The sequence below is a fragment of the Siphateles boraxobius genome, unplaced genomic scaffold (genome assembly GCF_051911475.1).
Source record: "Siphateles boraxobius isolate OS27281-9 unplaced genomic scaffold, OSU_SipBor_1 77, whole genome shotgun sequence".
Classification (NCBI taxonomy): domain Eukaryota; kingdom Metazoa; phylum Chordata; class Actinopteri; order Cypriniformes; family Leuciscidae; genus Siphateles; species Siphateles boraxobius.
Window position 1 is genome coordinate 14,903,026 of NW_027509205.1, and position 9,997 is coordinate 14,913,022.

Here is a 9,997-nt window from a genome sequence, read left to right on the forward strand (position 1 = left end):
AGCAATCCACAAGGCTAATAACAATGACAATGCCTGCAGACAATGCAGTCAGTACATCAACCTCAGAGAGACAGGATAGACTGGGCGAGTGTGCCAATGAAAACACATGGGAGAGAGCGCTGAACGGCTTGGAATGGGGTACAGAAGGAACTAATTCACCAAGATGAGCAATGCAGCAGGAAATGAACTCACACGCAAGCAAAGTATCTCTCGCACACACTGGGATCGTCTCTCTTATCATTTAAGTGCTTCTCTTGTTCTAAAAAAAACATGCCCCTTCCTCATCCTCGTCCTTTTTCTTTCCTTTTATTTCTTATATAATTGAACTAATTACTTCATTATACAAATCCAGACTAATATGCTCCTGGAACCACACACCATGGATTAATAGTGGTGCTAAGCAGCAATTATAGGCAATTAGTTCATAAATCAACATCTAAACAAATTATAGTGCCGGGGAGGGGAGGTGTTGTATATTCAAAACACCGTGAGGGCCAAAAGGCCACATACTCAAACTTTAAGTACCTGATTCACACCTGGTATTAAGATAAGGGAGACACATTCCCATTTACACGTGGTGTTTTAATCCGTCTCTTTTGTCCACTTTCAACCACTTCTCTCCTTATTCCTTCGAGGGGGGGGGGGGGGGGGGGGTCTATGGGCGGGTAAATGTATGAGCTATTTTGGATCTTTCGATGTAATGGATGAAATAAGCTCGCGCAATTTACAGATGAACAGGACCGGAGACTACGGAAAAACATACGGAAAGCATCAGCTTTCGTTTCTGCTCTGACAGCCGCAAAACTATGCCGAACACTTTGAGTGTGTGTTAGAAATCAGGAATGGTGAGAAAAGTCAAGTCAAATCAAGTCACCTTCATTTATAAAGCGCTTTTAACAGTATGGATTGTTTCAAAGCAGCTTTACAGTGATAATAGAAATTACCGTAACAGATTGTTTAGGCTTAGAGCCACAGCTCTAGGATAAAGTTATTGTCCAGCTAAAGTTAGTTTTGATTGATTCACTTCCATTGCGAAAATCATTAGTTATTAACTTAGGGGGGCGCTAACACGACACCGTTCTAACAGAAAAACCCTTAATGCGCTCCGGCCGCCTATCCGCATAAAACAGTGCCCGGTGTCTTGAGAACGCACTCCCTGAAATAGGTACGAAGGTGCAAACGATTATCCGTTATCTCTGCGCAAACCTCAAAAACCCAAATCCGCGAAAACACAGACGGCGCGCACATGCGCATCACGTGTTCAGTCGATAGGAATGCGCGTTTGAATATATATGTGTGCAGGCGTGTAGTCCTTCTTCACAAAGCAACTCTCAACAAACTACTTGTCCGGCTTAAAAAATTATAATATAGAATTTCTTTGTTGTGTGAACGCGAACCGGAATTATCCTGACAACGTTTTATCAGTAAAGGGAGTAAAGTGTACATGAGTAAAGGGAAGGAGGCCTTCACAGGGGAGAGACTAGTTGACACTTCAGGACTGTGTTGTCGTCATGTCCAGGCGCTGATCCTTCATTAGATCTGGATACGGCCTGGGTCCGGCGGACTGCGGTAAACCTCCAAGTACAAGTACATCAGGATTTATGGGAAGTGTTCCCGGTTCCGGCTGATCTAAACTATGCAGCCTAACATTGAATTATAGAAGTCTATAATGTGTTATGTGTATGCTAGGCCAAAGAGATGTGTTTTTAGTCTTGATTTGAACTGACAGAGTGTGTCTGCTTCCCGGACAATGTTAAGAAAGATTGTTCCAAAGTTTTGGTGCTAAATAGGAAAAGGATCTACCGCCAGCAGTCGATTTTGATATTCTAGGTATTATCAACTGGCCGGAATTTTGAGATTCGCAATAGACGTGAAGGACTATAATGCATAAAGAGCTCGCTCAAGTACTGGGGAGCTAAACCATTTAGTGCTTTGTAAGTAATCAGCAATATTTTAAAATGTATAGGACGTTTAATAGGGAGCCAATGCAGTGTTGACAGAACCTGGCTAATATGGTCGTACTTCCTGGTTCTGGTAAGAACTCTAGCTGCTGCGTTTTTTAACAAGCGGTTTAATCATAGCCAGCTTAAAAGTTTTTGGTACATATACTAATGACAAAGATGAATTAATGATATTAAGAAGAGGATATATGACCTCTGGAAGCATCTCTTTCAGCAGTTTAGTCGGTATAGGGTCTAATATACATGTTGTCGATTTAGATGATTTAACGAGTTTAGAAAATTCTTCCTCGCCTATAGCAAAATTACATTTTTCCTCAGGGAGACTACAATGCACTCCATAATGCAATACTGAAGTTGACGGTTGCATAGTTATAATTTTCTCCCTGATATTATCAATCTTGTAATTAAAGCAGTTCAAGTCATTACTGCTGTGCTGCTTGGAAACGTCTGGGCTTGAAGCTTTATTTTTCATTAGTTTAGCCACTGTTTCAAATAAATACTTAGGGTTTTGTTTATTTTCTTCTAATAGGGTTGAAAAATAAGCAGATCTAGCCGCTTTTAAGGTCTCTCTGTATGCAATGCTGCTCATTAACACTCGCACTACCGACCTCGCTCCGTTCTCTTGCGTCCCTCGGCTTTCGTCCTGTTCGCCACACCAAGCTTTATTTTTTACGTTTTTTATTTGTTGAACATCAATTCATTTTTTTTTAATCGAGAGAACATTGTGCTTGGTATGTTTTTCATCAAACCAAACTTGGGTCTTTATCCGACAAAGTTTAGCCGAAAATGGATGGATGGATGGATGATTGAGCTGCAGGCGCCATCCTCAGGTCAGATGCGGGAATTAATTCGGATATTCTCTAGTCTAGCCAATGAGCATCATGGCTGAATCCAAAATTGTGCCCTAAACCCTCATTCACTATTACCTACGTTAGTCCACTAATACTGTTCACTTGATAGAGTGAATGAAAACGAGTAAGCGAATTCGGACAGCTGTTTTATTGCGGTGCATTGTGGGATTGAATGAGTGCACTCGATAACGTCCACAATGGTTTCGGACATCACTACAAAAGGCTGTCCCGTCAAATAGTGACCTATTTAAGGGTATAGGTCATGTGTAGGCAAGTTCCCTCCTAGAGAGCCACTGTCCTGCAGAGTTTAGCTCCACCCCTAATCAAACACACCTGAACATGCAAATCAAAGTCTTCAGGATTACTAAGGCTATAGACCTTATGCGCCAGAGAATCGAGGGCGCAGCCATCTTTAGAATACTGTCTTCAAACTTCCGTTTTTGCGGTCGCTCTGTATATCTCTATGGGATTGCTGTCCAGGAGTAATTAGCTTTTAGATTACTAAATCTAACTATTAGATATATAATATATATAACTATTAGATTTTAAAATGAGCCGTTCATTTATAAATAGGCAAGATCGCTGTGAAAATACAGACCGGAAGACAAAAGACAATGAGTGCAGCGCTGAAAAGGGCTACATAAGGTCTATAGGCAGGTGAGGTTTTATTTTTCAGGGTTGGAGCCAGTGGCTCCCTAGGAACGAACATGCCTTCCATATAGGTGGTGATTTCGGACATAGCCGAGATTTCAAAAAAGTGCCAAAAAGTGTAACAAAACATTACACAGTTCTTCGAGTATTCAAAGTCTTTTAAAGCCATACAATAGCTGAGAATCTTTACTTCTGCCAGTTAATGCACTGATGATATACAAAAGAACTGTGTTTCCATGCACCCAAAAGTGCACTGAATTCGACACCACAAAATAGGAGCCACAACTGAATCCGAAATTAAAGGGGTTATTTTCTCAACCTCATTTTGCTCAAAACCTGTATGATTTTATTTTTTCTACAGAACAAAAGAAGACATACTGAATAGTATGTTCAGAAAATTAGACAACATTGACTTTTGGAAAATAAAAAAAAACATAAAAGTGAGTAATTGATGACACAATTCTCATTTTTTGTGAACTATTCCTTTAAGTTTAGATGCAGTTTTTGCTCCTTTATCTGTGGTGTGCTTCCTCTGGCTGGTGCTTTCTTGTATGTGAATATGCCAGGTCTAAACATGCAGTAACCCTTAAAATTTTTCAGCAACCAAATTGGTAGTTCTTATTTAAACAGCCATTAAATGACCGCTAAAATGAAGCATGAGCCATTTTGAAATAGTTACAGAATCTGAACAAAGACCATCATCATATCACTAGGAGGCTAAAAATCTTGCTGTATTTTGCAGCATTTAAGACGCAGAGTCAAGTAAAAAACAAATGGAAACTGCGGCTCAATATTTGTTGTACAACAATGGACCTATCAGATGAATCTGGGGTGGGATATGCATCTCTAGCGGCAGAGTATGGGAGTTAACACGCTTATTAACGTCCATTATGTTCTGTCCAGTTGTTTCTAATGCATATGTGTGGCATAATGCATATCTTACATCTGACATGTCTGTCTTCCTGTTCCTCTCAGATCAGTAATGATTTGCTGATGATGTTGAAATGCCATGACACAGCAAGTAGCCGAAAACTCATCTATACAGCGCAATGAAGACAATGCCTTGGTGCAGATGGGCTCTGTCAGAGAGAAAAACATAACAACATGAGTATATTTCCACTATCTCTGACAACTACTATTTTTGTTTGTCCTTCATGCACACATATAAATGTCAAAAAATGAATTCTGTCTCTCTCACACACGCATGAAAACAGATGGAGACACACATGGCATAACAGACTCGTCCATGCATTCTCACAAAGTCTCATCCAAACTTTGAATAAGATGATTCATGTAGGCATTTTTGCATTGTGTGACATGCTAACAGAGATATTTAAAAAGAGAAGCATACAAGTGTGCTAGTATACAATTATAATTCATTATAGCCCCAAAAATAGACTTAAGTATCATATTTGACACATTTAAATTAATGCGTTTTGTCGAGAAAATAAAAAGACATATTTAAAGTTTGTTAGGTTCACATCGGAACAACATTGAAGACTGTACCACTGTCACATCATATAAAAAATATGGCATCTGCACTGACTTGAAAGCATTTTAACAGCATGCGCTTTCCATTAGCAAACCTAATGTCAAATATGATCTCTACAATAAAGTTCTAACAGATCACTGTTGTTGATCAAGACATCAAATCAATGTTCTTCTGGCGAGAATGATTGATTGACATCCTCTTAATTCAGCTTTTTCCTCAATGGTTTTTCAACTGGGGTTGAATAGACAGATATATTGACAAATTGTAAGACATACAGAAATGTCTATATGCAATAAGTGTTTAAACATTTATTTATAAATGTTATTTTTTATATGTGATTTGTCAATATTATTAATTAAACAATATTATATTAAAGGGATAGTTCACCCAAAAATGAAAATTCTGTCAGTATTTACTCACCCTCATGTTGTTCCAACCCCGTAAGACTTTCGTTCATCTTTGGAACACGAATTAAGATATTTTTGATGAAATCTGAGAGCTGGATCACTCCTCCATACTAGTCCATAGGCTTCTTCAGGGATTGAAACTTGCCGGCCTCGAAAAGTTATTAAAGACATCGTTAAAATAGTCCAAGTGACTACAGTGGCTCAATCTTAAATTTATCAAGCGACCAGAATACTTTTTGTGCGCAAAAACAAACATAAATAACGACTTTATTTCAACTATTCATTTCCTTCTCTTTGGGCCTCTAGTCAGTTAAACTAGTGTAATTGCGTAGAGCTACGTCACACGTAGGCTCACTATTGGCCGATGCTGGTCATGTAGGTGATGCGTGTGACGTACAACAACAGAAGCGTACGCTGTTAAACTAGTAACCTGACTCGAGGCCCAAAGAGAAGGAAATGAATAGTTGAAATAAAGTCGTTATTTTTGTTTGTTTTTTTGCGCACAAAAAGTATTCTGGAACAACACGAGGGTGAGTAAATACTGACAGAATTTTCATTTTTGGGTGAACTAACCCTTTAAGTCAACAAATAAACTCTTACCTTCTATATTTATGGGGTTCTTGGGTCGGACAAGAGTGCATGGGTGGAAAGTTCCTTGGTTGAAAAAGGTTGGCAACACCTGGTTTAGTTGTGGTGAATATTATTTTCAATACATTTCAGATTGGAATCTTTTAAACCCATTCACCAAAAAATATTTGTTCTTTCACTGATTCTTTATGAGGCATTTCCTCTTTCTTTCATTAAGCCAGTAGATGGCGAAAACTGCGTGACCTTTTGTGTTATAAATGAGTCACTGAATCGTTCATTCAACCTATTAGTAACTCACATGAAGAACAGCACGGCTGCGTCCGAAATCGCATACTTTCTTGAGTAGGTACTTATTTTGAATAAGTAAATACTTCACTACCCGTAAAAAAAGTATGTTCTACTAAGTATGTGTGTGTGTGTAGTATGAGTGTAAATTGGACGTACTGTATTATATTCGCCATGCTGTCATTATCATGTGACCTACCGTCAGTTGCATCGCTTCATTTCCATTCATTAATCCTTTCCAGTGGCCTCATGGGTCAGTAAAGGCCCTGTCCCAAATGGCACACTCCGGACTTGTGGACTTCCTCAGAGTCCACACTTCGGTGACGTCATGTAGTGCAAACCTTAGCGCGAGTCCGCGAGGGCGAATTGAGAGGTATTTTTGGGACAGACTCGATCGTCACACCGGAAACAGGAAGAAGGTCTCAGCTCAGATGTCGAAGCAGAATAAACTTAAAGGTCATCTCGTCAGTCCCTTTATTAGAAAAATATCACAAATATAATTTTAAAAAATTAGTCTTTAGCATCAAGAACAGGATTTATTTTATTTTCCCAAATCTTATGTCCATGTGAACTACACAGCCTGCTTTTACAGTTCTATAATTGTATGCCACCTGGGCATTAGAATAGATGTCATGGTTATGTAAATGATCAATACAGTTGTACATAATAATACATAATGTTCAATTTTAACACAAAATTAAAATGTAAATGAGTTTAAGAAAAATGTATAGGTTTCAATATTCATACTACGTTAATATAACTCAGTAAAGCCATGACATTCGGTTCTATTTATGTAATGAAGCATAATGCGATCGTATTATTTAACACGCTATTATGTTTGAGATATTAACCACTGGTCGATAATGTTTGTATAAACGGTAACAACTGGTAAAATGTACGCCTATATCATAAAGCCATGTTAACAGTCCGTGAGCGAAATCTCCCATCCGTTTTCTGATTGGCATTTCGCAAGGATTCCTGGATAGTTAAAGTGCGTGGAGCCTGCATCTATGCGGGCTTCGCGGAAGACCGCTTCAAGGGTACGGGGGCACAGCTGAGCACACTTCATAGCGTTAAAATGCTAAATGTGACGGCCTACGGACTCGTAGACTCGGCGAGCACGCGCAATTTAAGTCCACGAGACCGAAAGTCCGCATGAAGTGCGGCATTTGGGACAGGGCCAAAGTGTCCACCCTATGCACACTTCAGAATCTCGCCGGAAGTAGTAGGTCATCCTGGTACTTTTTGCCTATTCATTAGACAGAGTAGCCTACGGTGAATTCAGACATACTAGTCACATAGCTACTGTTTTTTCGCCTGCTATAACGTTATAGTATGAAATTTCGGATGCAGCCCAGGTCAAAGCTTTAGCAATTCCAAAGAAAACGAATGGGAATGAGTAAGGATATTCAAATAAAGTAGCCTACCTACATCCGAGTGTGTAACTGTTGTGAAAATTAACATCTCATGGAGTTTTTTGTGTCCTTTTAAAAATCTATATGTACGTTTCAACTTTAATGGTATAAAAGGGGATTTCAAATAAGTGCTTTAATGCTCCCCTCTCCCCTGAGTCCCCTCAGTCTAAGATCATCCTACTCCCGTGCCCAACATGCACCAAAGCGATCGGGTCTCCATGGGATGTTTAGTATCATTAGATGATTTTACCTTATTAGTGCATTTGCATCTTTGACATCTCTCGGGAACCCACGCGCATTTAAAACAGACAGATCCCGTCTGTAAGCCATTTCCTACTCACGTATAGTACTGTTGAGGTTACATCTGTTATTTAAAAGCAAACTTTTTAAACCGTATGTTTCCGAAGTTGTGTGGCGGCTTCCTTCAGAACACAAACGAGTCTCTTCCACTGATCTATATAATGATGTATGTCATATTAAATACGTCATTATATAGATCAGTGGTCTCTTCTCAATCTCTCCATGTTGACTTGACAGAGCCACAGTGCCCTCCAGTGGTCAACATAAACACTGCAGATCATATTTTATTATTATTATTTAATATATTCTTACACTGTGTCGCTGGATTCGCCAAGTAAATTTTTTAGGCCTATATATAATTATGCTTAAAATAAGGCACAAACAAGAAAGTCTAAGATGATTAAAGAGATGTGTCACTTTTTAGAAATGTATGTCTTTCCTTTAATTTTTTTTATAGGCCTGCGTTTATACCATTTTCTGCAAACTCTAAAAATTTGAGGGTGGTGTAACCAACATCATGTGACCGAAAAATTACTAAAACTTTTCATTCACTTTGAATACAAAACTTTCATATTTTCATTGTTTTTACAATTTGTTTGAGTATCAAGAAGCTTTGTTAGGTTACTCCTTTTGACAAGTGTAAAACAATATATATATATATATATATATATATATATATATATATATATATATATATATATATATATATATATATATATATATATATATATATATATATATATATATATTGCTAACCTGCTACTGCTGGTTCACATCACTTAACACACTATAGCACGCAAATAACTGCCTCATTACCGGGTCTAAAGGTCAGAGAAAATGAACTTTTATTGATTACCACATGAGGTTTCGAACAGCTAGTTTTGGTAGAATGGATTGCGAACCACAGAATCCGCCATCGTGTCCTCACATGCAACTGAAATCATTTTTTAAAGTAAATAGCTGCATGGCTCACTGTGGTCATCTCCATTGCCTCCTGTGCTCACTGCATGCGCTCTGTTGGATCCAGCCAACCACAAAATATAAGCTGAATGATATAATCAGATGGAGCTTTGATTGACAGTAAAAGTGGACACCATATGTGTGTGCATGTGTAAGATAAGCGTGCTGCTCCGATTTGCTGATGAGGAAAACAGGACATACACCGAAGTAGAATCATGCTGGTTAGCATCAAACAGCCGTTCCATTATTTTTCAAACAAACTCACAGCTATCTGCATTCATTACCCCAGTAAACTCAGTTATGAGCATGGAGCCGGTTTTTGTATGGAGCATGGAGTCAGTGTAATAATGGAAATCACCCCACTACATAATCAACCACTCAGTACATACAAGCATGTTACAATATTAACATGCATGGAGGCGACAGAGTGTGCACTGACCTCTTCATATAGTTCATAATGAGATCCCTCGGGAGCATGTTTACAGCTTTACACAGTCCGTTTAAATTTCTGTCTGGCCACTGAACAAAGCCAGGCCACCATTTGCATTAATTAGAAGAAGATATCTTTAACATCTGAATTTCATGAATGCTGCCAATCATTTCTCAACTGAAGAAAAATGACATTGGGTTCAGTTCAGAAAGACAGAGGCTCCTTGCCAGCTCTTTCTTCTCCGATGACGAGTACTTTCGATTTATCTTAATGTTTTTCTTAAGAATACGGGTTTATTGTTGTTTACACAAAGGTCACAAGTACTACGTAAAAAGTGATCAGTTGTCTTAACTTTAAAAATGTGAGGAAACCCGCTGCCTTAAAATTAAGTAATAAACTTAATGCATTATTGAAAAAATTAAGTTATGTGAACACATTTTCCACACTTTTTTAAGTTCAGTCAACTGATCACTTTTTACAGTGACGGGGAAAAAGGTGAGTGAAATATCAAAGTATGCTGTAACTCTGAAGAGTAGCCTATACCTAAATCGTAAATTTTTCCCCTTTCAAGTAGATTGGAATTGTATAGTTACAATACTGGAAACAGTTACCTGGTGGTGTTTTCAAGATGGCTGCAGAGTAGACTGGCTTACCTTA

The 9,997-nt window shown here is 38.4% G+C and overlaps 1 long non-coding RNA gene across 3 annotated transcripts; it reads right to left on the reverse strand.

Annotated features, from left to right (window-relative positions):
* Positions 1–2,942: 2,942 nt before the first annotated feature.
* Positions 2,943–8,210, reverse strand: LOC143725739 (uncharacterized). 3 transcript variants are annotated; one of them, XR_013198321.1, is made up of 5 exons: positions 7,901–8,210; positions 6,435–6,707; positions 5,963–6,016; positions 5,376–5,511; positions 2,943–4,542 (listed from the first exon to the last, which is right to left on the reverse strand). It is a non-coding gene; the product is annotated as an uncharacterized LOC143725739 (long non-coding RNA). The 3 variants fall into 3 exon arrangements; XR_013198320.1 differs by having other exon boundaries at positions 5,963–6,041; positions 7,901–8,094; XR_013198319.1 differs by lacking the exon at positions 6,435–6,707 and having other exon boundaries at positions 5,963–6,041; positions 7,901–8,182.
* Between the last annotated feature and the right edge of the window lie 1,787 nt (positions 8,211–9,997).